Source organism: Crinia signifera, chromosome 7 (assembly GCF_055691185.1).
Source record: "Crinia signifera chromosome 7, ASM5569118v1, whole genome shotgun sequence".
In the NCBI taxonomy this organism is placed as follows: Eukaryota; Metazoa; Chordata; class Amphibia; order Anura; family Myobatrachidae; genus Crinia; species Crinia signifera.
In genome coordinates this window covers 37,102,309-37,126,751 of record NC_139223.1, presented here as the reverse complement: position 1 = coordinate 37,126,751, position 24,443 = coordinate 37,102,309, and the positions used below count along the sequence as shown (strand labels likewise).

General features: G+C 45.3%; 1 protein-coding gene across 1 annotated transcript in view; it reads left to right on the top strand.

Annotated features, from left to right (window-relative positions):
- The window catches only part of AXIN1 (axin 1), a 132,967-nt gene that overhangs the window by 12,815 nt on the left and 95,709 nt on the right, over positions 1–24,443 (top strand). Inside the window, exon 2 of the mRNA XM_083152832.1 lies at positions 10,919–11,159. The gene's annotated coding sequence lies outside the window, so the exon portion shown is untranslated. The remainder of the gene's footprint in view (positions 1–10,918; positions 11,160–24,443) is intronic.

Below are 24,443 nucleotides of genomic sequence, written 5' to 3'. Positions count from 1 at the left end.
GCAATAGTTTTAGTATGGCCAAATAGCAAAACTGTAGCAGAGCATGCTGGGATGTGCAGTTCAACAGCTGGAGGGCCGAAGGCTCCCCATCCCTGCTTCATGCAGTACCAAATCTTAATGAAAGGTACAATACAACTGGTTCTCTGGTATGTCAGTCATGTGATCACTATGTATGACAAATGTATGGCGAGTGAAACATTGCAGTGAGGAAAATTATCAGCCAATCAGCTCCTGTCCTTTTATAACTACAGTCTGTAACATGGCAGTTGGATGGGACATTGGGGCAGATGTATTAAGCCTTAACAAGAGATAAATGCAAGGGTGATAAGGAGAGATAAACGTCCAGCCAATCACCTCCTTACTGACTTTTTTCACACACAGCCTGTAACATGGCAGTTAGCAGGTGATTGGCTGGACGTTTATCTCTCCTTATCACCCTTGGATTTATCTCTTGTTAAAGCTTAATACATCTGCCCCATTATCTCTCTCTACAAAGCTTAGTATATTTCTCCTTAAAGGGAGTATTCAATCCTGGCCGATATTTCTGACAGTCGTGAGCAACAGGAGACGCTGGATGTGTGGGCAGGGCCGGATTATAATGGAGGCACAAGGGGTCAGTGCCCCTGGGCCCCCCTCTAGCTAGGGGCCCCCTGTGGTTGGCATGCATTTAAAAAAAAAAATTTTTTTTTTTTTAGCTAAAGGTTTTGTGCATGGGAGTGGGGTAGTGCTGCAGCTTCACCTATCTGCCAATGTGACAATGATTAATGGTACTGAGCATCGGGAGCCAAGGCACACTGATTGCACAAGTGTGCTATGCATTACCGGGAGTTGACTAAGTCCCAGGACACTTTACACCAGAGGGCAGAGGCTGAGAGGTTTGCGCTGAGCTCTGATTGACTCATTACATGCTTCTCATGCCCATGGAGAACAGCAGCAGCTTAGTCATGGGAGGGTTTTTAACCGAGGCAGCACTAGGACTGTGAGGTCTCCTACAGAGAGTGTGCCGAGGGACAAACACGGGCTTTTCATGTGGTGTGTGTATATGTGTATATGTATGTATGTATGTATATGTGTGTGTGTGTGTGTGTGTGTATGTGTGTGTATATATATATATATATATATATATATATATAGATAGATAGATAGATAGATAGATAGATAGATAGATATATCCCCTGCAGTTAACCATTGACCAAGTTTATTCTGCCTGTGTTTTGACAGTGTAATATTCTCCCATGCAGTTTGCGGCCAGTAATGACAAGTGCAAAGGGGGCCCCCCCTGTCTAAAGTACCCCGGGCCCCCCGAAGGCTTAATCTGGCACTGTGTGTGGGTGTATCTGTGCAATAGATGGTGGCTGAGTCATTAGCATATTTTCGCAAGTACCGCCCAGGTCTGAATCAGACCCAGTACCAATAATTCCACAAACTAGCACAGTGCTATCAGAGAGGATGTGTACGATACAGAAATGCCCCTGTGACAAGATGGTGGCTAACCTCCTTGACACCATTTTGTCACATGAAGAACAAGCAATGTGGCGATTCAAGTATAAATTATTTCAAGCACTTTAAGCAGCAGACTTTTCTATATGTTTGGGAATATCAGTAACACTCCTTTCAGATCAGAATCCCGGGTCCGACCTGGCATTTTGAAAACAAGTCAATCCTAAATACAACTTGGCTCAAAGCCCTCGGACACCGTTGGCTGGACCTGGGTTATTCCTGGGTCCAGCCATTCAGGTCTATTAGAGTTTACAGTGGATGCTTGGAGATCTCAAGCGCTACTGAAGGCAGTCAATCTGATGAAATGTGGGTCGGACTGTTTACACTGCAACGTGACCCGGGTTGGTCCTGTGTCCAAACCTGATCGCTACTCGACCCAGGTCACCAGACCCAGGTAAATTTTCCTGGCCCCTTTCAGACTGAGCCACAAACAGGTGGATCCAGCAATAACCTGGGTAATTTGTGACTGGCTGTATCCTGGACGCAGCACCGGATTGCCATCGGCAGCATCGCACTGGCCATCTGACCAACCCTTGGGTTGGTCATAATGCTTTCCAAAATGAAGCAGCCAAAGCAATTGAATTTATGAGCGAAGACACAACCGCTGGTTTTATCACACCTCACAAATTGCAAGCAAGCAGTCACACTGCTTTGGACAGACACAGAACTAGATCTGCAGATGTAAATGTAGTGTTCAATTGTGATCTAAGCGTCCACCTCTGAATCTGTCCCTCTTTCCAGTTCTATTTGATAGGTGGTATAGTCACTTAAATTCTTTGTTGACTTAGTTGACTATACAGCACTTACTAACACAATACTGCTCCAGGGGCCTGATTCAGCACTACACACTTCCAAATATCGGGAATCTGCGCAGGCTCAAGATCAATTCTGCTGCCACCTCCGTGTATCAGGAGGGGTAAGACCAGGGCCTTCGTCTCAGGAAGCATATTTCCTGGCATTGCAAGGCACCTGCATCAGCCAGCCTAACCCTATAGTACTATAGTAGGCTCCACACAGCCAAGAGCAGTCTCTGGGATCCGGTGGTACAAAATGGACTCCAGTGATTAGGCATGGCGATCAACCATTGATGATTTATAATCATTGATGGTCTATGACCAAAGGTGACTACTTTTACCATTGATGAGGGAGAACCAGATATATCCCCCCATCTCCCAAAAATTATTATTAAAACAGGAGTGACTATCGGTGGGTGAAACTATTGATGGTTTCTAACCTCATGGTTTCACACCATTGAGGTTATCCATCAATGGTACCATGGATAAACCACCAATGACCATCCCTACCAGCTAAGCAATGTCTGCTGTCTTGACTGGCGCAATGCTCAAGAGCAAGTGGTGGCCTCTGATGGTCAGGAGTGGAAAATGATTAGAACATATCCTCACGGGGAACCTGCACTGATGAGCACGGCCAAGCACACTGGGCTTACAGCCTGGGGAACGTACTTACCTTCCTTTGGCTAAATTCCACTCCTCCAGCGCATAGCTCCCACACTGTATGGGATCTCCGCTTTATTAATCTACTCACAGCTCTCTCTTTAATAACCACTTACAACACACACAGCTCAGCGTCAGCCTTATGACCTTATTAGATGCTTCCTGGTCCCGACTCCTTTTCACCCTCACTGCTCCCAGCATCCATTCTGGGACGAGTCCTCTCCAGCTCCACCATTCATGTCACACAGAGAAGTTCTGCAGGCTGTTGGGAATTGTAGTTTTTATTAGATCAGGTTTCACGCTATTTACAGAGCACAAATCGCAGAGATAGACTACAACTCCCAGCAACAACAAAGCGGGGTCTTGCTGAAGGGCATTGCCTGAACGAGGAGCCACACATACATTTCAAATTAGAGAGAAAAGCTGGGATTCGGGAGCTTGGCCTACTGTCATTGGAATCTGGGAGACTTCATTGAGATTGGAGTATCCCCCAGGTATTCCAGAAGATTCCTCAAGTATGGTCCAAGTTAGTAACTGCCACTAACTGTCTGGCCGTTGTGTGGTCGCTATAGTGACAATGATTCAAAGAGCTTATCAGTGTCTTCTGTAAGCCATAGTGTTGCTTTAATATATTTATAGCCACCTCGACTATGTTCAGTTTATAATTGCACTACAGAAACGACAGAACGCTTGATGAAAAGCAAAAATACTTCTAAAAATAATAATATAACAGTAATACTGCAAATATGTAATAAACAATACTGGTGGAAACAAACGGTTACAAACCAGCAGACGTAGCAGTTACAGAATGTGGAGGCGCTGGTACGCCAGCTGTGTGTGCTAATACCAGGGGAGGTGATCCTAATTGGCATAGACTTGAGTAAGGTGTGAGCGCCATAATAGGACCCTGGTGGCAAGAACGTACTGCCACCTCCAGGTAATGATACACGATTAGCATGTCATGAATTGTGCATTTTTCTGCCGGCGCTGTAAAGAAAACACAGATGATATTCCCGTATTAATATTCATATAGAGAACACGCATAGGGCAAGCCCAGGGAGGATTCCAGCAAGTGTTGTTTGCTTTTTCCAGATTTCATGACACTGGTTACACAAAGTGGCCCCTCTAATCACTTAGCAAGACTTGTTTTTTTTAACAGGCATGCTTTAAGCAACATGATTCTCTGCTCCCAAATATAGGTAGTATAAATACAGTATGAAATGATATATAATGCACTATACATTTGCTACAGTATATGCGTTGTCCACTTTGTAGCACGCTACACAACTCTTATGGCGCCACATAAATAAAAATTATAATATCATCTATATACATATGTCTAGTGTCCATGCGGCTCCGAAACGCTGCCATCTGTTGGTAGAGAGTGAAACTACATCTGGCTTTCGAACTCTGACCTCGTCACGCTGCGCAGAACCGCACTGCCAGGGACGGGAGAAACCGGGCAGCATCCCGGTGTTTTAGTGGCCAAATCCTGGGATCGTGCCCATCCCGGTCCTGGGATTGGCCACCCTAATTAATACTAATTCACAGTACACATTATATTTACAGAAAACATTTACAGAAAATGCTTGCTCCCCAAGAGGCTGCTGGGGCTGCCTTACAGTAGTTACGCCACTGTCTATCATGTTGTTTGGCCTTTTCTTTATAATTTTTAACCAAGTCAATCATTCAGTCAATTGTAAAGAGAAAGCGGTGGATGTGATCTGACAATATGCGGGTTAATGTCTGCCATCTCCCGGTGATCGCCTCTCTATATATTTCCCTTTGTATTTATGAATTGATATCAGCTTATGTTCATTGATTCATTTTATATATATTTCTTATACTATGCAGGTTGCCTATGGACAGTGAGCGGGGTGGAGGGGGCTGTGGGCAGTGCCAGTGAGTGAGGTGTGAGTACCATGTAGGGATGTGCGGAAGCTCTTAGTGGCATGTGAGGGAGTTTTTGTTAGCCCATGTTGGATCCAGTGGGTTGTGGGTGGATTCATAGGCAAGAAGTGGTCTTAGAACATGTGCGGTGGTCAGGTGGTCTGAGTGGGGGGTATTTTTGGATGTGATGTTGGGGTACAGATGCAGGATTTGGCTTTTGCTGTTTGTGAATGTAATTTTCTCTTGCACGTTGCCTTCGGGTAAAACAGAAAAGTACAACCTGCATTATATTAGAATAACTGCATAGGATGAATATTGAATGATGAATATTTGAATCAGCATTTACTTCAGGCAATGTTAAACTGCCGCCACAGGATATATTCCTGTTCTGTTCTCCATGCCACCACTGCAATATTTATAAAAGCAGGTACTTGTTTCCTATCTGGGCGCCCAGGTTTTCTACGTATGGCACCGTAATGAAATCGGATCGCATCGCATCGTACACATACACGATATTGAACGATGCGATGCGATGCGATCCGATTCGATTTCCAATAGGAAACAATGTTAAATGGCTCAATTTAGCCAAATTATCATAGGAACAATAGTAAATGGGCCAAAAACACCCCTGAACATTGAAATGTCCCCCCAAAAGTAGTTGACGCCACCCCGCCATCAACGTGAACCCGAAGCGTGGCGAGCGCAGCGAGCCCGCGAGGGGCGGCGGTACGCGTCCTCCGACCTTTTCATGCCCTACTATCCACTAGGGCGTGGAGTGAGAATAGAATAGTGTGGCGAGCGCAGCGAGCCACCGAGCCCGAAGCGTGGCGAGCGCAGCGAGCCCCGCGAGGGGACGCGGATACCTTCACAGTTATACGCGTCCCCTCGCGGGCTTCCCAGGTGTCCATGGCGACGCGGACACCTGGGAAGCCCGCAAAGGGACGCGTTTACCTGTGAAGGTATCCGCGTCCCCTCGCGGGGCGCGCTGCGCTCGCCACGCTTCGGGCTCGGTGGCTCGCTGCGCTCGCCACACTATTCTATTCTCACTCCACGCCCTAGTGGATAGTAGGGCATGAAAAGGTCGGAGGACGCGTACCGCCGCCCCTCGCGGGCTCACTGCGCTCGCCACGCTTCGGGTTCACGTTGATGGCGGGGTGGCGTCAACTACTTTTGGGGGGACATTTCAATGTTCAGGGGTGTTTTTGGCCCATTTACTATTGTTCCTATGATAATTTGGCTAAATTGAGCCATTTAACATTGTTTCCTATGGGAAATCGAATCGGATTGAATATCGTGTATGTGTACGATGCGATGCGATCAGATTTCTCTACGGAGAATAGCATGGTGCGCAATTAACTTAGCGGGCGCCCAGATAGGAAACAAGTACCTAAAAGCATTTTTAAATATTTGAATGCTGACAGGAAATGTGAAGGGAATCTGCATTTTGTATCGGCCCCAACTCAAATCCAGACTGCTCTCACTTGCTATCCCCTCCCTTCTCCAGATTCACTTAACTCATACTCACTCTGGCCCTGTTCTGTTTAGTCAAGAACATTCGTACAGCCGTAGTATGCGTGCGCAAGTCCATCCTGTGATAAAAGTCTGCCACTATTTTAATTGCTGCCCATTCTCAAGGTGAAGGTCGGCATTTAGTGGTGGTAACTGGACATTTTTCTGGAGTGTCAGGGAGAATGCAGGCGTGCCCAGGCATCAAAGGGGAAGTCATGTGATGTCAGCTCCGGTCCGATCTGCCTGTTTCTATCGCAGTCACCGAGTAAGTCCTGGGCACAGACTGCACACACTGAAAAGTTCATAGGATGGTGAGCAGTTTGGGAATGGATTTGCAGCTATTTGCAGGCCTGAGATATGCAATTTACAGGCTTGCAGGGGGCGCGATTTCAGAGTGATAAACAACCAGCCAATCAGCTCATACCTGTCATTTTTCAAACCCAGTCTGTAACATGACAGGTAGGAGCTGATTGGCTGGCTGTTTACCACCCTCCATTTATCACTTTTTGAAGCATGATACATCTGGCTGTAAGTCCCTTAGTCAAAATGTCAACAATAACTATATCCAGGCAGGGCCGGCGCCACCACTAGGCAGCTCTAGGCATTTGCCTAGGGCGCCGGCACCTGGAGGGCGGCAGTTCGCCCCTCACCCCCTGCACTGTGGTACCTGCGTAAAAAAAACTTCTGTCCCCGGCGTCCCTGCTGAGTGCTGGTGTAGGGGTGTCCGTGCCGCCGGGGGAGCCTGCGGCGCTGTTATCGTGTATACGCTTGTCGCGCCCGGCGGGGTCCCTACAGAGCATAGAAAATAACGCCGCGCGCATAGCGCTAGTTATTTTCTATGCACTGTAGGGACCCCGCCGGGCGCGACAAGCGTATACACGATAACAGCGCCGCAGGCTCCCCCGGCGGCACGGACACCCCTACACCAGCACTCAGCAGGGACGCCGGGGACAGAAGTTTTTTTTACGCAGGTACCAACCAAGACCCCCCCCCGCCCGGCACCGGGGCGCCCCCACCCCGACTCGCCTGGGGCGCTCCGGTGCCTTGCACCGGCCCTGTATCCAGGGCTGAAACTGGGAATATTGTCACCCAGGGCAAGACAGTAATTTGCCCCCACACCTCTCCCTTCCCCCTGGTGTCTCTGTGGCAGCACCCTGCCGCCCTGATAATTGCTTCAGTGTCCTGTCCCCTGATGTAACTATCCTTATTTACCATGTTAGGCGCTGCGGAAGCCTTGTGTCGCCATATAAATAAACAATAATAATAAAATGTGACCCCTCCTGCTGGCACCTCTACAGCAGTCTGTGTCCTCATCTTCTCGTATCTCTGCAGCAGCCTGTTGGGACCATTTACTATTGAATATTCCCCCAAAACACCAGTTTTAGGGTATTAGCCGCAAAAATTAAGTGTTCCCCTAATGTATGACAGAGGAAGGGAATGCAGAAGGTATCTCCTATCCCTGCTGTGATCCCTCCTGTGATGCTGCAAGATATTGGGCAACATTAGGTCCCAGGGCTATTGCCATTCCGGCGCCTATGTGCGCCACCTGCAGTGCAAAGGGTTTTGTACCATCTAAGAAGGATTTTGTCAGAAAGAGTGAACTACAATAAGGCCCATGGTTTTGCCATTTTGAGAACAAATTTGTACTGCAATCAGATCTGAAAGGGTCACAGTGAGGTATGAACAGAAAAGTGTGAGTTTACTGTGCCTTTTGAGTTGCTAATTGTATTGCAAAATTTACAATACTATGGGTGAAATTCAATAGTATGAGAGATTCAGAAAGTGAGATACTGTATTTGGGAAGAAATCTCCAGGTTTTTTTTAAAGCGGCAATCATTTACGCGTCAAAATCAGACTGGTTTTGCCGTGTAAATGATTGCCACTTTAAAAAAAAAATGGAGATTTCTTACCAAATCTCTCACTTTCTGAATCTCTCATCCTATTAAATTTCCCCCAGAACTACAGAGAAAACGGTAACTTTCACCTTGTAACTCGTAACTTGCACATAATTGGATTGACCTCTAAATATCCTTGTCATGCTGCTTTCACACCGCTTAAACGGCATTGACCCAGTAATTTAAAACATTTTAAAAAAATGGGTCAGACAGCCTTATACCCCTTTCACACCGCATATCTTAAACGGTATATTATTATTTATTAAGGATCCGATATGATATCCCGGCGGTCGGGATCCCGGCGGTCGGAATCCCGACACTGGAATCCCGACCGCCGAAATCCCGACAAGGGGGGGACATGGATCGCCCCCCCTTGCGGGCTCGCTGCGCTCGCCACGCAGCGGGCCCGGTGCCTCGCTACGCTCGGCACGCTATTATATTCTCCCTCTATGGGTGTCGTGGACACCCACGGAGGGAGAAAGTTTCGGGATTTCGGCGGTCGGGATTCCAGTGTCGGGATTCTGACCGCCGGGATCCCGACCGCCGGGAAATTAACCGCATCCCATTTATTAACAGTTTCTTACATAGTGCAGCATATTCCGTTGCGCTTTACAAAGGAGGGTACTTGTGTAATAACTGGGCACCCGATTTTAAGATCGGGTCTGAAAATCGCATCGAATCGCATCGAAATGCATGTTAACATGGTCCTGTTAATTTCCCCACTATCCAAGTGGGCATAGAGTTGATTATATATAGTGTGGCGAGTGCAACGAGGGGCCGCGGATTACTTAAAATGTATTCCACGTTCCCTGGCGGGGCTCGCTGCGCTCGCCACGCTTCAGGCTCGGTGGCTCGCCACGCTATGTAAAATCAACTCTTTGCCCACTTAGATAGTGGGGAAATGAACAGGACATTGTTAACATTGAATCCTATGCAAAATCGCATCGAATCGCATCGCATCGACAATATAGGGGCTGCCGGATAAGCAATGTTCTATCTGGAGCTCAAGTGCCCCCTTCAGTACCCGATCCTGCATGCTATCTTGCGATGGCACATCGGATTCTGGAAGAGGGTAGGCAGAGGGTGGCGGACCAGCGTAGCGCTGTGAAATAGCGCTAGCGGGTGGCGGGGATCTGTGCTGCAGCAGAATTTAAAAAAATAAGATAGCTCAGTGTTTTAACCAGTTTTTCCTATTTCTGCCGCCATCGCTGACCCCCGCCAACCCCCGCCGCCTGCTCTTTCACAGCGCTAAACTACCCAGATGGACATCACCAGCGGTCCCTACGGCCCCCTCTCCCCAATGCTGCCGTAAGTATTCCCTCCGCCCCCCACCCACGGATTGAATTCGAGCAATCGCTCCTGCAATTCGATAGATACTGTGTGCAGCATATACTATCTATCGACGCAACATTTGTCCGGCGGGCCCGCACATCACGTCGCATGGGCCCTAAAATGTGCATCCAATCACTCGATTTATCGAACATATGTGGACGAAATCGAATGATTGTATGTAATATCTCATACGAGTATGGACTATATAAGAGAGAATGGCTGATGATGAATGGGCCATTGAGTAAATGGCCCAGTCATCACACTGTGGCACTTTGTAGCTGCATTCCCATAATTATATTACTTCAGCCTATAAATGGATCCATCCATTGTGCCTATAATGAGCCAATCAGAAGCAACGATGTCAAGTAGAAACGTTTGGGGGTCAGTGGAATTAAGCAAATCCATTTGCCTATATCCTTGATTCAAACGGCTAAATTAGTGTTTAAATGTAATAATGTTTAGAAATCACAATATTTGTCTTTGTGTGTGTCTACAACTCATATACAATGGTTTATTGTCTTTGCGCAAGGGATTAGCTGGGTGTCATTGTAGTTAGTGCCCCAGGCAGCGGAATGGATGGGCACACCCGTGACTGAGTGGAAGTAATGCTACTTTAACAAACATAAGTACTGGCAGGATAGTTCTTCAGTCGAAGGGAAAATATAACAAGAGCAGTACACTCAAATGTAACAGTATCCCTACAACTGTACAAGGAATACATTTTACATAAGAGAAAATAAAGGGCCTAATTCAGACATCCACGCTACACAGCATTTTTTTGCTGCCTAAAAGGTTTGAAAAATGTCAGGAGCTGGTTGGGTGGAACTTTAGGGCAAATTTATTAAGCTTGGTGAAGTGATAAAGTGTTGATAACGCAACAGCCAATCAACTCCTAATGACAAATTACAGGCTGGGTTTGAAAAATTATTGGTTGCTGTATTATCACCTTCCACTTTATCACTTCACCAGGCTCACTTCACCAGGCTCGTCTATCACTCACTACTTTATCACAGTTCAAGGTTTAGTACATCTGGCGCTAAGGGCCAGATGCACTAAGCTTCAAAAGTGATAAAATGGAGAGTGATAAGCATCCAGCCAATCAGCTCCTGCCTTATATTTTTCAAACACAGTCTGTGACATGTCAGGTAGCAGCTGATTGGCTGGCTGTTTCTCACTCCCCATTTTATCACTCTTGAAGCTTAGTGCAGCTGGCCCTGTGTGAGCTAGAAGTGCTTTAATACTCTTATAAAATGAATAATATTAATTGTGGAACTTATGTGGGATAAACATTTTCGTGATTCTACTTTTTTCATTATATGTTTTTTATTGTCATTGCAGTTTTGCGGTAACTACTCTTCACCCCCGGAAATACTTTGCAAACCATTGGTGCAGCCAATAAGAAAAACTGGGAAGAAGAGAAAGTTGAAAGATGACCGTAGAAGATTCCGGAGGAAGGGTCCTCAGGGCAGAAAGCGGATGCCACAGTGTCGTTCCGTAATAGGTGGAAGTTACACGCAGCGGCTGAAAGACTTTCGATGTGATTAATCTAATGATGGAGGGGGGCAACTTCGAGCATCAGGTAAAAATAAATTTTATGACATATTGGGGCATATGTAGTTGTACTAAGCTTGGTAAAGTGATAAAGTGGTGATAAAATGGTGATAAAGTGGTTGGTAATAACGCACTAACCAATTAGCGATGTTAGGCTTCACTCTCCTTAACCCGCCCCCAGACTTCAGTGAAACTAGCCAATGAGAGTCCTGGGGGTGGGCTTGGGAGAGTGAAGCTAAGGTGCAGTCCCAGTCTCTGCATGGCCAGTGACGTAACAATAGCCCCGCAGACCCCGCGATGGCAGGGAGGCACTGAGTAAATGTGGGCACCAGGGGTCTGCAGGGCTATCGCTACGCCACTGCTGCCTGCCGGAACCTGCGGATCTACTTGCCTGCAGTCCCGACTCCTGGCGCTCCTCCTGCTTCTGCTAATGAAAAATGGCCCTAACAAAATGTCCACCCCATTCACAGCAGACACATTTTGAAGATGCTAGAGGAGGCAGAGGGGCATCCATTTTGTTGGAGGCATTTTTCATTAGCAGAAGCAGGAGGTGCGCCGGGCCTGCAGAAAAGTAGGGGGGTATGGGAGGGAAGGGGTCGGGCGGGCAGGGGAACGCCCAGCATTTTATGTCAGTGTAGGGGGGGTGGGACTGGGACTGTTTGGGCGGGCGGCATTTACCTGTTCCCGACAGGTGTGAATCAAGCCCACTGTGAGCGAAAGACAGTGGCCACCTCTCTACCTCCGTGCCCGCAAGCTGTACGTGCATGGAAGGAAATCTCCCAGGTATCAGTAGTTGGAGAAGGGAGACAGTGGCCACCTCTCTACCTCCGTGCCCGCAAGCTGTACGTGCATGGAAGGGAAACTCCCAGGTATCAGTAGTTGGAGAAGGGAGACAGTGGGGGAAGGCATCAGGGAACATGCCGACATTTAGCTAAATACTCTCAAGGAAAAAAGTATGGTAGGAAACAGATAAATGACAATAATGATGAAATAATAGCACATGTGGGGAACACAAAGATTGAGACAAATATATGTGATTACTAGTTCTAGATGTTACAAATAAGTGACATAAACAGTGTTGGGCTTATGCAGAAGGGGGCGCAGCACCGATATCACCCCAAGTGGCCGATGTTGTATGTCTGCTTGTGTCAGAGTTGCACCACGCATGCATACAGAATGTTAGTGCCCAGAAGAGCAGAGCAAATGTAAATGCAGGTAAAAAAATGCCATTGTGTGTACCCTGAGGGAATGGAAGAAGGGGGGATGGGGGGTGTGTGTGTTAGCCGGACGCAAATGTGTTGCGGAGGTGATTCAGACAGCATCACTTACGCAGGTCGCCATATCCAAACAGAGAAACTGCGCCTGCCGCATTACTGCCGCAAGAGACAATGGTGTGACATGTATAATATCGATGTTTTCTAATATCTATTTCCTGTGTCCTAAGATTCCATTGCGTATAACTGTGCATTAGGGTATGGCTCATTGGGTCGACACCTGAAATGGTCATGGCTAAGGTCGGAAGGTCGACACAAGCAAAGGTCAACATGAGTTTTTCACATTTTTTCCCCCGAATGTCGTCACAGTCGACATGAACACCATGTAAGTGTACCGCGTCCCCTCGAATGGCTCTCTGTGCTCGCCATGCTACGGACATGGTGCCCCGCTGCACTCAGCACACTATTTTGTTCTCCCACCACGCAAGAAGGGTATGATACATGTCAGCTAAAAAAAACGTGAAAAACTCATATCGACCTTTTGACTGTCGACCTTCCCATTGTCGACCTATTTCAGGTGTCGACATAAGGGCTGTCGATCTTCATTGGTCAACACAATGCATGTCAACCTTAATACTGTCGACATAATGACCTATACATGAAAACCAGCTCCACATATGGGTGTGTCAAGCTCCACATATGGGCGTGCCTAGCTCCACATATGGGCGTGTCTAGCTCCACATATGGGCGTGTCTAGCTCCACATATGGGCATGCCTAGCTCCACATATGGGTGTGTCTAGCTCCATATATGGTCGTGTCTAGCTCCACATATGGGCATGTCTAGCTCCACATATGGGTGTGTCTAGCTCCACATATGGGCATGCCTAGCTCCACATATGGGCGTGTCTAGCTCCATATATGGTCGTGTCTGCGTAAATGCTTGTTGTTGCAAGATATTTCTAAATAACATTAGTAACAATATATTTAGGGAAGTATTGACACTGACATTGCTGTCTGCAATATGGGGTTTCTTGTTTACAACTGTGTATTCGCTGTCATATTTCCTTTCTTCTCACTCAACAAAGTACTGTATACATAATAATGTATAATAATGTGATTCCAGCTGTATGCAATAAATTCCAAATGCAGTCTGACCTTGTGTGAATGGAAATGTATCCCTAACCATATGGTGAGGACTGGACAGTTGGCAACTTGTAGGCACTACCTGGATTTTTTGGACATGCTGTTATTTATACCATTATAGCATTAGCCAACCATTATGGACATCATGGGACAAATGTAATAGGGCGAGAGTTTCAGGAAGTGAGAGATTGTGGGAGAGTTTTCCCATTTTTTTTAAAGTGGCAATCATTTAAACAGCAAAACCAGGTTGATTTTGCCATGTCACTGTTTGCCTCTTTAAAAAAAAAAATGGGAAAACTCATTTGGCCCCAGATACTCTAAGTAAACAAATGTGTTTAACTTAAGAAAGATTACTCGCAAAAATTCTTACTCCACTCACTAACACAGCAGCAGTAGCACACTATGGATGTGTGCACACCAGCACAGATAAGACCCTGTGTGATCACTTGCTTCTGTCTCTCCTGTCAGGGGTTCCCACAACCGAGGATAACCAGAGCTGTCAGCATGATAAGCTGCAACAAATCACAGTGATTACAGCAAAAAAAAAAAACTCCTTAGTTGCATCCATGGAAGAATCTAAGTAGTCTGGGAGATTAGAAATGCAATGCAGGGCAGCAGGAGATTTATGGCCAAAACAGGAGCCTCCTGCAGGATGTGTGTCCATCTAGACACAATGGAGCCCAAAATTGGAATTTTTTAGCTATAAAATTATAAAATGACTTTCCCATTAGAGATGACTGAAGCTCCTCTAATTTCTATAGAACAGTTTCCCAATGGTATCGGATATAGGTCAAAAAGCTTAGACTGCAGTAATGTGAGCTGCTGTGATTTAGCCCCCCACCCCTTTTTTACAAATCTACCAATCCTCACAAAGCATTTCTGAAATGCAGGCTTGCAAGAGTGCCAGTCACTCTATGGGCAGTATTCAATGAGAAAAATTTGCCGTGTTTTATGGCGAGTTTGTGCTATTTTCGCGTTGGAAGGAGCATTTTGCTCTCCAAAAGTGAACCACCCTATTCAATGTGATATTTTCGCCGTCTTTTTAAGTGATTTTCGCCATGTCTCTCCGTGCAATTTCATCTTTTCATGGAGAACTGGAATGTGAACTTTTAAACTAAAAGGTTTTTTTTTTTTAATTTTGGTGTAAAAAAAATCAGGATTTTTTTTCTGTGAAGGGGCATGTTATTTTTATTCATGTGCTTATAGCATATGAATATCTATTTAATTAAAATTTTTTTTTTTTTTTTTTTTTTACACAGAGCAGCCAGCAGGGGGCCGGAGCTCTCGAGCAGCTCATTAGATATTCATATATTCACTGCACCCGATCATTACATATGCACGATCGGGTGCAGTGAATACTGGGTCCCCCGCTGGCTATAGGGGGGGGGGGGGCAGCTTGTGCTGCCTGGGTCCCGGGGAGCCCTCCTCCCCTCCACATATGTTCTGGGGCAGCCAGGGAGACTTTAATCTCCCTGGCTGCCACCATCCCCCGGCTCCCTGCCGCGGACACTCGTCCGCTGCAGGGGTTAAGACTCGCCGCGAGTGGCGGCGAGTCTTAACCACATTGAATAGTGGGAGCAGGAGTGGCAGCGAGCCCTCCGGAACAGGGCGAGTGCATGGCGAGAGAAAAAATCTCTCGCCATGCACGGCAAATTTTTCACATTGAATACTGCCCTATGTCTGAGACCCTCCCTCCTGAAAAATGGAAATCTTAAATATGGCAAAAATCGGGTCTCATATGAGAGAGGTAACACATAAACCCAGAAGAAGGAGAGTCATGGCAGATCTGTAAGCGATGAGCTAGTTTCACATATATAAATAGGGCAGATGCTCTCAATGACACAGAGTATAATACATCATATGCCTTGCCATGAGCTAAGAGAACTTAAATACATTCCTTATTTGCTAAGCGTCCCTACAGTCTCCTGTATCAGGCATGCTGGGAGAGGGCTGTTTCACACAGTACGGTTCCTGCCGCACGGTGAAATCCCGTACGGTCAGGGAGCCGCGCCGCACTCAGAATTTTATAATGGCAGGGATGGCCACAGCCCGGCAGCCGTCCCTTCCAGTGGGGGGATCCGGCTGCAGCCGTGCGGCCGGGCCGTGGCCGTCCCGTGTGAATGGACACAATAGTGTCCATTCACAACTGCTGAGTGCGGCACGGCTCCCTGGCCGTACGGGATTTCACCGTGCGGCAGGAACCGTACTGTGTGAAACAGCCCAGAGGGTCACACAGGTCACTATTTAAAGCATCAGAAAATACTACAGTACTGCGAGCATAGAGGAGCCCTGCTATAGCATTGTTCATCACAGCTGGAAGGCACATCTGTAGGGCTGCGGGGTCCTTGTTATGCCTGTGGAGTCAAAGAAATGAGTAATGATTGAGGTGTGAAAAGATATTCACCTTGATTTGGTTTTCGTCTTGATGTGCCCGGGTGCACAATAGCTGCTACTGTACTTACATTATGCGTCTATTTCTGTATTCTTCCCATAGCCTGTACGCCTCTGCTGGAAGACGTCGAGGCTTCACAGGAGAAACATTGTCCACGGAGAAGACTCAGGGCCAGATGTATCAAGATTCAAAAAGTGATAAAGTGGCCAATGATAAACAAGCAGCCAATCAGCTCCTACCTGTCATTTTTCAAACCCAGCCTGTAACATGGCCGGCAGGAGCCAATTGGCTGGCTGTTTATCACATTTTATCACTTTTTGAAGCTTGATACATCTGGCCCTTATACATTCAGTAAAAACAAACCAGCAGTTGATGCAGTATGGCAGCTTGCAAAAAAGAGGGGAGGGGGGAAGGGAAAGGCCGAGGGCACTGGACTATAATGACAGAGGGTGAGAAGGCATACTCCAATCAATGTAATAAAGTATAAATTATATAATAAACTTGTGGAGGTGCTCCCAGGGAGTGGGGTAATTGTAGTCAAAAAGTTTAGATATCCAAGAGAGGATATCAGAAAAAGACTCCCGGGTGGGGCACAGCCTTCTTATGAAAATGAATTACTGTTAATACAAACTTTATTGTTAAAATATGACCCTGATATGGGGTCAAGCAAAGACAAAAGACAAAGACAAACAGATAACACTAGTGGACAATGTATATGAGAAAGTAGTGAAATATTATTTCAAAATATATCTGTCAGGGGATTCGATGGAAGAAATTCTCCAATCATTAGCAGTATATACATATACTCATATGGAATCCTAAAAGACAGTAAGAGGCCTCAAATACCAATATATATTGGGAATGAATGTCAAAAACAACTTAATTCAGTTAGTAGCCGTGTTTCCTGTAGGTGACAGAGTTGTCTTGGCTGGGTAGATCTGAGTAACTAGATGGTAGCAGTATAATCTGAATATAGAGACACCTGAGTATGGGTATGCTAAGGGAGTCGCTGCTGCCTGTGCATGTGACGTTAGTCAGTGAATGCGTAGTTGAGCGGACTCCGAGAGCGTCACAGGTGTTAGAATATAGATAAGGGAGTTTCTGCTGTTTCCAGGGGTGACCTGTCCGGCTCTGTTATACAGAGTACAGCGCAGAGTCGGATCCAGGGTCCCCTAGAAATGAGAGAACCCTGAATAGATATAGAGTGTAAGGTACTCCTTCGCCCTGTCCCTGGTGTTTGCTGCTATCCTCTGTGTACAGGAATAGCTGTAGTGAACAGAGGTTGAGCGATACCACCCTGGTAGTGAAGTGTAGAAGGAAGTTAAGTTTGCACGTAGATGGGTGGTGGTACGGTAACCTGTGCAAAACAGAAGTAAGATAGAAGACAGATTTATAGGGAGAGGGTCAGCATAGATACTCTGGCAATATAGCTTTTAGGTTCAATAATTTTTGTGCTGTATAACGGTAGTTTAGAAAGACAACACAGTAGAGAGTGCAGATATCTGCATTAGTAAATTCAGCATTTAAGTTTAAATGGAAATATGAAAAATGGTTGCCACAAGTCTTCTCAGTATTATGTCCAGCGATCTTTTGCTAATAATGCTGATAGAGATACTCAGATGGTAGTAGCCAGGACTGATGTAGTGGTTTATACAGACAGTAATTGTAGCGTTAAACAGTCACAGTCAGAGATTTAGTAAAGGTTGCGGATGACTGCAATTTTTCGTAAAAACTCAATAAATACCACAAAAGGAATTAGGTAAGGTGATGGAAGCTTAGGCAGATATAATAAGTTTTGCGAACAAAAAACACAATTGGTATCACTTTTATGTGCTATACTTAGAGACGGAAAATACTGAGAGTGATTATCATAATCCTTCTCAATATAATATCCGGCAAGTTTCTACTAGTAATGCTAGCCCAGGTCCTCATAAGATGCTGATAATGACTGTAGATGGTATTTCTTGCGCTAAGAAATACCATCTACAGTCATTATCAGCATCTTATGAGGACCTGGGCTAGCATTACTAGTAGAAACTTGCCGGATATTATATTGAGAAGGATTATGATAATCACTCTCAGTATTTTCCGTCTCTAAGTATAGCACATAAAAGTGATACCAATTGTGTTTTTTGTTCGCAAAACTTATTATATCTGCCTAAGCTTCCATCACCTTACCTAATTCCTTTTGTGGTATTTATTGAGTTTTTACGAAAAATTGCAGTCATCCGCAACCTTTACTAAATCTCTGACTGTGACTGTTTAACGCTACAATTACTGTCTGTATAAACCACTACATCAGTCCTGGCTACTACCATCTGAGTATCTCTATCAGCATTATTAGCAAAAGATCGCTGGACATAATACTGAGAAGACTTGTGGCAACCATTTTTCATATTTCCATTTAAACTTAAATGCTGAATTTACTAATGCAGATATCTGCACTCTCTACTGTGTTGTCTTTCTAAACTACCGTTATACAGCACAAAAATTATTGAACCTAAAAGCTATATTGCCAGAGTATCTATGCTGACCCTCTCCCTATAAATCTGTCTTCTATCTTACTTCTGTTTTGCACAGGTTACCGTACCACCACCCATCTACGTGCAAACTTAACTTCCTTCTACACTTCACTACCAGGGTGGTATCGCTCAACCTCTGTTCACTACAGCTATTCCTGTACACAGAGGATAGCAGCAAACACCAGGGACAGGGCGAAGGAGTACCTTACACTCTATATCTATTCAGGGTTCTCTCATTTCTAGGGGACCCTGGATCCGACTCTGCGCTGTACTCTGTATAACAGAGCCGGACAGGTCACCCCTGGAAACAGCAGAAACTCCCTTATCTATATTCTAACACCTGTGACGCTCTCGGAGTCCGCTCAACTACGCATTCACTGACTAACGTCACATGCACAGGCAGCAGCGACTCCCTTAGCATACCCATACTCAGGTGTCTCTATATTCAGATTATACTGCTACCATCTAGTTACTCAGATCTACCCAGCCAAGACAACTCTGTCACCTACAGGAAACACGGCTACTAACTGAATTAAGTTGTTTTTGACATTCATTCCCAATATATATTGGTATTTGAGGCCTCTTACTGTCTTTTAGGATTCCATATGAGTATATGTATATACTGCTAATGATTGGAGAATTTCTTCCATCGAATCCCCTGACAGATATATTTTGAAATAATATTTCACTACTTTCTCATATACATTGTCCACTAGTGTTATCTGTTTGTCTTTGTCTTTTGTCTTTGCTTGACCCCATATCAGGGTCATATTTTAACAATAAAGTTTGTATTAACAGTAATTCATTTTCATAAGAAGGCTGTGCCCCACCCGGGAGTCTTTTTCTAAAATCCTCTCTTGGATATCTAAACTTTTTGACTGCAGTATGGCAGCTGCCTGAGATGTGGTGTCTTTAGTCACACTTTATATTAGGGGGTGTTTCACCGCCCTGCCAAATACACGCCCCCTCCACGACGATTCCCCTAGGTAGCATGCGAGGGGATGTGAGTGTAACAAAGACACATTCACATACCTGCAGGTAGCAAATAGAAATAGTATCCTGCACAGGACATAAACTAGTTACGTGTGAATTATAGAACCAACTTAACAAATAATATGTTTGTATACATACAACAAATTATGTGTTGGAGGTGCCCCCAGGAATTAAGTACTAATATACTTAAACAAAGAGAAACAGTGGTCCATAGGTAGTGGGCCACCGTTCAAAAGAAGAATTCCTTTTTGGAGGCATACTTTTGAAAGAGTAAGGATAATGTTGAATGAGTAAGATAAAACTTAACTTTTATTTCCAATTATTTTAAAATACTAATAACTCAGGGCCTTATTTTAGTTCACTCTTTTTGACAAAATCCTTCTTAGATGGACAAAACCATGTGCACTGCAGGGGGACAGATGTAAAATGTGCAGAGAGAATTAGATTTGGGTGAGTTATTTTGTTTCTGTGCAGGGTAAATACTGGCTGCTTTATTTTTACACTGCAATATAGATCTCACTTTGAAGTAAAACCCCACCCAAATCTAATTCTCTCTGCACAAGTTACATCTGCCTCACCTGCAGTGCACATGGTTTTGTCCATCTAAGAAGAAATTTGTCAGAAAGAGTGAACCAAAATAAGGCCCTCTATAATTTCATGTGTTACACAGTTTACCATGAAGAGTTAAATAAATAATAGTGAAACAAACAAAAAACAAACGAAAAAGCCACTCAAATTTACTATATATTTCTGTCGACACAATGGCAATTTTAGCATATAGTATTGTCGACACAGTGGCAGGTAGTGGTGTTATTAAATAATCATACAATGTTAGTATATGATTGATTAGGGTCCTTAATAGGCCCGGGCTGATGACATATCCAGATTCTGTGAGAGGTTTATACTGCTAGCGCATCTTATTTTAGATGTATTCACTATCATCTCTCCTCAAATAAAAACCACAGAATTAAGGTCTTTTGTTCTTCTTACAAATACCCTGCAACAATGTATGTCAAGAAACTGTTACATACTCCACGCTTCTAGGCATTCTAATTAATTGTCCCTCTGTTATCTATGGACATGGGATCTCATACAAACCGCAGGAGATGCCCCTTTGCTTTTTGTTTGTTTCACTATTATTTATTTAACTCTTCATGGTAAACTGTGTAACACATGAAATTATAGAGTTATTAGTATTTTAAAATAATTGGAAATAAAAGTTAAGTTTTATCTCACTCATTCAACATTATCCTTACTCTTTCAAAAGTGTGCCTCCAAAAAGGAATTCTTCTTTTGAACGGTGGCCCACTACCTATGGACCACTGTTTCTCTTTGTTTAAGTACATTCACATACCTCCCAAGTGTCACGATTTCAGCGGGACAGTCCCGATTCTTGGGTCCTGTCCCGCTGTCCCACCCGCGGCCGGCATTGTCCCGCTGCGGGGGGTGGCAGTTGGGAGCCCCCCCAAGCTGATTGAATAGACGCTGTGCGCATAGCGTCTATTCGCGTCTGAAAATGGGGTCGCGGCTAATTTGCATATGCCGCGCCCTCATTTGCATAGGCCCCCTCCCCTTTCCGGGCACGCGAGTGTCCCTATTCCAGCAGCCAAGAAGTTGGGAGGTATGCATTCATTCGATGGTCGCCGACCATGTTGATGTGTGAAACTTTTTTAAGTTTTTTCTGTCAATAAAAACTATTAAAAAAAAACGAGCTCCTTGAGATCTATCAACAGTTGATGTCTCCCTGGCCACCTTCGGATCTGCCGAATGTGGGGCAAATGTATTAAGCTTTAACAAGAGATAAATGCAAGGGTGATAAGGAGAGATAAACATCCAGCCAATCACCTGCTAACTGCCATGTTACAGGCTGTGTTTGAAAAAAGTCAGTAAGGAGCTGATTGGCTGGACGTTTATCTCTCCTTATCACCCTTCCATTTATCTCTTGTTAAGGCTTAATACATTTGCCCCTGTGTCAGTTAGGAAAATGTGACTGTTAGTCATGTAGGGCAGATGTATTAGGCCTGAAGAAGCGATAAAGTGGAAGGTGATAAAGCAGCAGCCAATCAGCTTATAACAGTCATTTTTTAAACCCAGCCTATAACTTGACAGTTAGGAGCTGCTGCATCACCACCTTCCACATTATCAATTCACCACTTCTGACCTGACATTTTATCATCACTTAGAAGAACCTAGAACCACTTTCCAGTACAAAGTCGATGACGCCTTCGCTACTTTTTCCCGTCCTCCTCCATTCTCTGTACTGTCAGCTCTAATCAGAAGAGCCAGCTGCAAGGGCGCCGGTGGGATTTCATTTATTAATATTTGAAGTGTGCTGGGTGAACTTGTTTGACTGTTCCTCTTTCATTCTGCCTTTGTGCTACCCTCTTTATATTTAGCACCAGTGTGTTCAGGCTTCAGAGGCGCAGGCTTCAAACAGGAGTGAGCTAATCATTGTTTAACAATAGCCATATTTTCCTGTACCCCGTCCTGACCCAGCTAGTCCTGGCGGATTAAGCATCGTGAATAGGATCTCTTATGAATGGTGGTGTTTTGAAGAACCTGTCTAACTTGAGGTTGGTGGGTTACAGCAACGGCACAGAGCCCATGAATTAAATATGTTGTTTAGGCATCCAGGCGAAAGGAATCTTGCAGATATGCATTTTACTAAACGTACCCCTGGGTAAGAGATGTACAGTATTTGTGCATAAGGTATAGATCCCGTCTCAATGCATTTGCCTTGTAGAGCCACATCGTAAAGAGGGGGGTGGGGGGTCGGCTTGCTGTCGAACAGTCCGATAATAAAATCCTGCTTTGCAGTTGGTTCATTGATGTTATAATAATTTTACTTTATATATTTTTTTACAAGCATCTGGCCTGGGAATGGAGTTAATTAGCAGAAGGCAGACAATAAGCTAACAATTATTATCTAGTATTTCATTTCTCTCATAGAGCCTATTTCAGACCTGGTGGCTAGGCTGCATATATTCTCAGCATAGCATAACAGGTAAATGCCGCCCACCAATACCCCCCGCCACCTGAATCCCTTCTCTAGCATGCAAGGGGATGTGTACGCTAACGCATGCGCCCACTAGCCGCCGAATTGGCGGTGGGTGGTGATATCATGTGACCTAAGCCGCAAAAAATGGTAAGGCGATACAAGATCAAAATCCCATCACCTAAACGATGTTCTAAGTACAGTAGAGCAGACATTCCCAAATTCGGCCCTCAAGGCACACTAATGCTGGGTACATACTTATAGATAGATCTGCAGATCAATTTACATCATACTGGCCTACCTGACCCTCTCCATGCTGGAGAACATGCTCTGTCCCTGGACTTCCCTGGTAATGTATGATTGCCAGCACCTGTGGTGACACCTTTCTTATCAATTACCTAGCTCCCCACAGGTGATGGCAATCCTACATTACCAGGGAAGCCCAGGAACAGAGCGGTCAGGTAGGCAAGTAAGTATGATGTACATGCACCTGCCCAGTGGATCTGTCAATCACCGCTGGTTCCTGCAGCGGGTGTGCAGGCTTAATGCCCCAGTATGTGATGCACGGCCAACGCAATATGTCTGTGAACGATGTCACTGGTACACACACCGCCTTATTCACCGGGTCTCAAAGTTGGTCCTCAGGACCCCACACAGTGCATGTGTTGCAGATCTCTTCACAGAATCACAAGTGAAATTATCACCTCCACCTGTGGATCTTTTAAAATGTGTCAGTCAGTACTGAGTGCACCTGTGAGGTCCTGAGAACCGAGTTTGAGAACCACTGGGCTAATTGAACATCCACTATATTGGTCTTTATGTACGCAGCATATTAGTGCAGGCTTTAGCACAGATAAGTCAATTCAAAAGACAACTGACAAACTAATTAAGGCACCTGTGGCCAAGTCTGGATATGACTAAAACCTAGATTGTTAAACACCGTACACACTAGCCAATAGCTCCATCAGCTCCATGTTGTACTTTGAACTCCTGGGCAATCGATAATGGGCATACACATTGAAGGATGCCAGTAAGCCATATTATTTAGTGACGTCACCCACATTGAGCACGCAGAACAGATGAGAGGGGGGGGGGGGGTCGTTAGCAGCATTAGCAATATTGAGAATGCACAATTGTGCATATGGGGCTTAGTAGGGAGATTTACTAAGATCAAATGGGTAAAAATGTCCCATTCGTACCCATTCTCGTCCAGAGATCCCACATTGGCAATTTTACTAAATGAAAAAATTATTTTGCTCATTTACGAATAAAAATCACGGTCGAAAACACAAGTACGAATCAATAGACCATTGGCCAAACTCGGCAGGACATTACATAGGCACCAGGACAACTCAGCAAAATTTACAATCATTCATATGAGCAAAGTCATCCATGAATTCAGCTCAAAATACAAATCTCAAATAGACAACCTTTATCTATTTGAGTTTGCAAAAGCCTGCACGGATCATCTGCTGAGCCTCTGCCACCCCTTCACGACGGCTGTACACAGAGTATTCTTTTGACTCTATTTTCCCCAAGGTGATGTGGCCACGCCTCCAGCAATTATGCCACGCCCCCAATTTTACCAGGTTCCAGAAGGACCACTCAGCGGCACTGCATGCCATCGCAGTCCACGCAGATTCCATGCGGTCTGGTCAAGTACATGGAATCTACTGAAAACAATCCTCCAAAAATGGTCACTGCCTTGCAGGAGACTGATGCATACCTCCCAACATTGTCCAGCCTCGAAGAGGGACCCCTGAAGGCGCTACAGGCACGTGCCTGAATCTTTTGGGGCGTGGCCTAGCAATATGCCCCATTTTTGCCGCTGTGGGGGCAAGGCTAGCGGCTCTTTGAGCTGCAGGCTATGTCCCCAGCCCCTCTGGAGCCTGTGGGGCTGGGGAGATAGTGACAGGGAGGACTCCCAACTGCCCCTCCCCCACCTCGGGACACTGCCGGCCCTGGGCGGGACACGGGAATGTCCCAAAAAACTGAAACGTTCCCGCAAAAAGCGGGACAGTTGGGAGGTGTGCTGATGCTCGAGGTCCTACT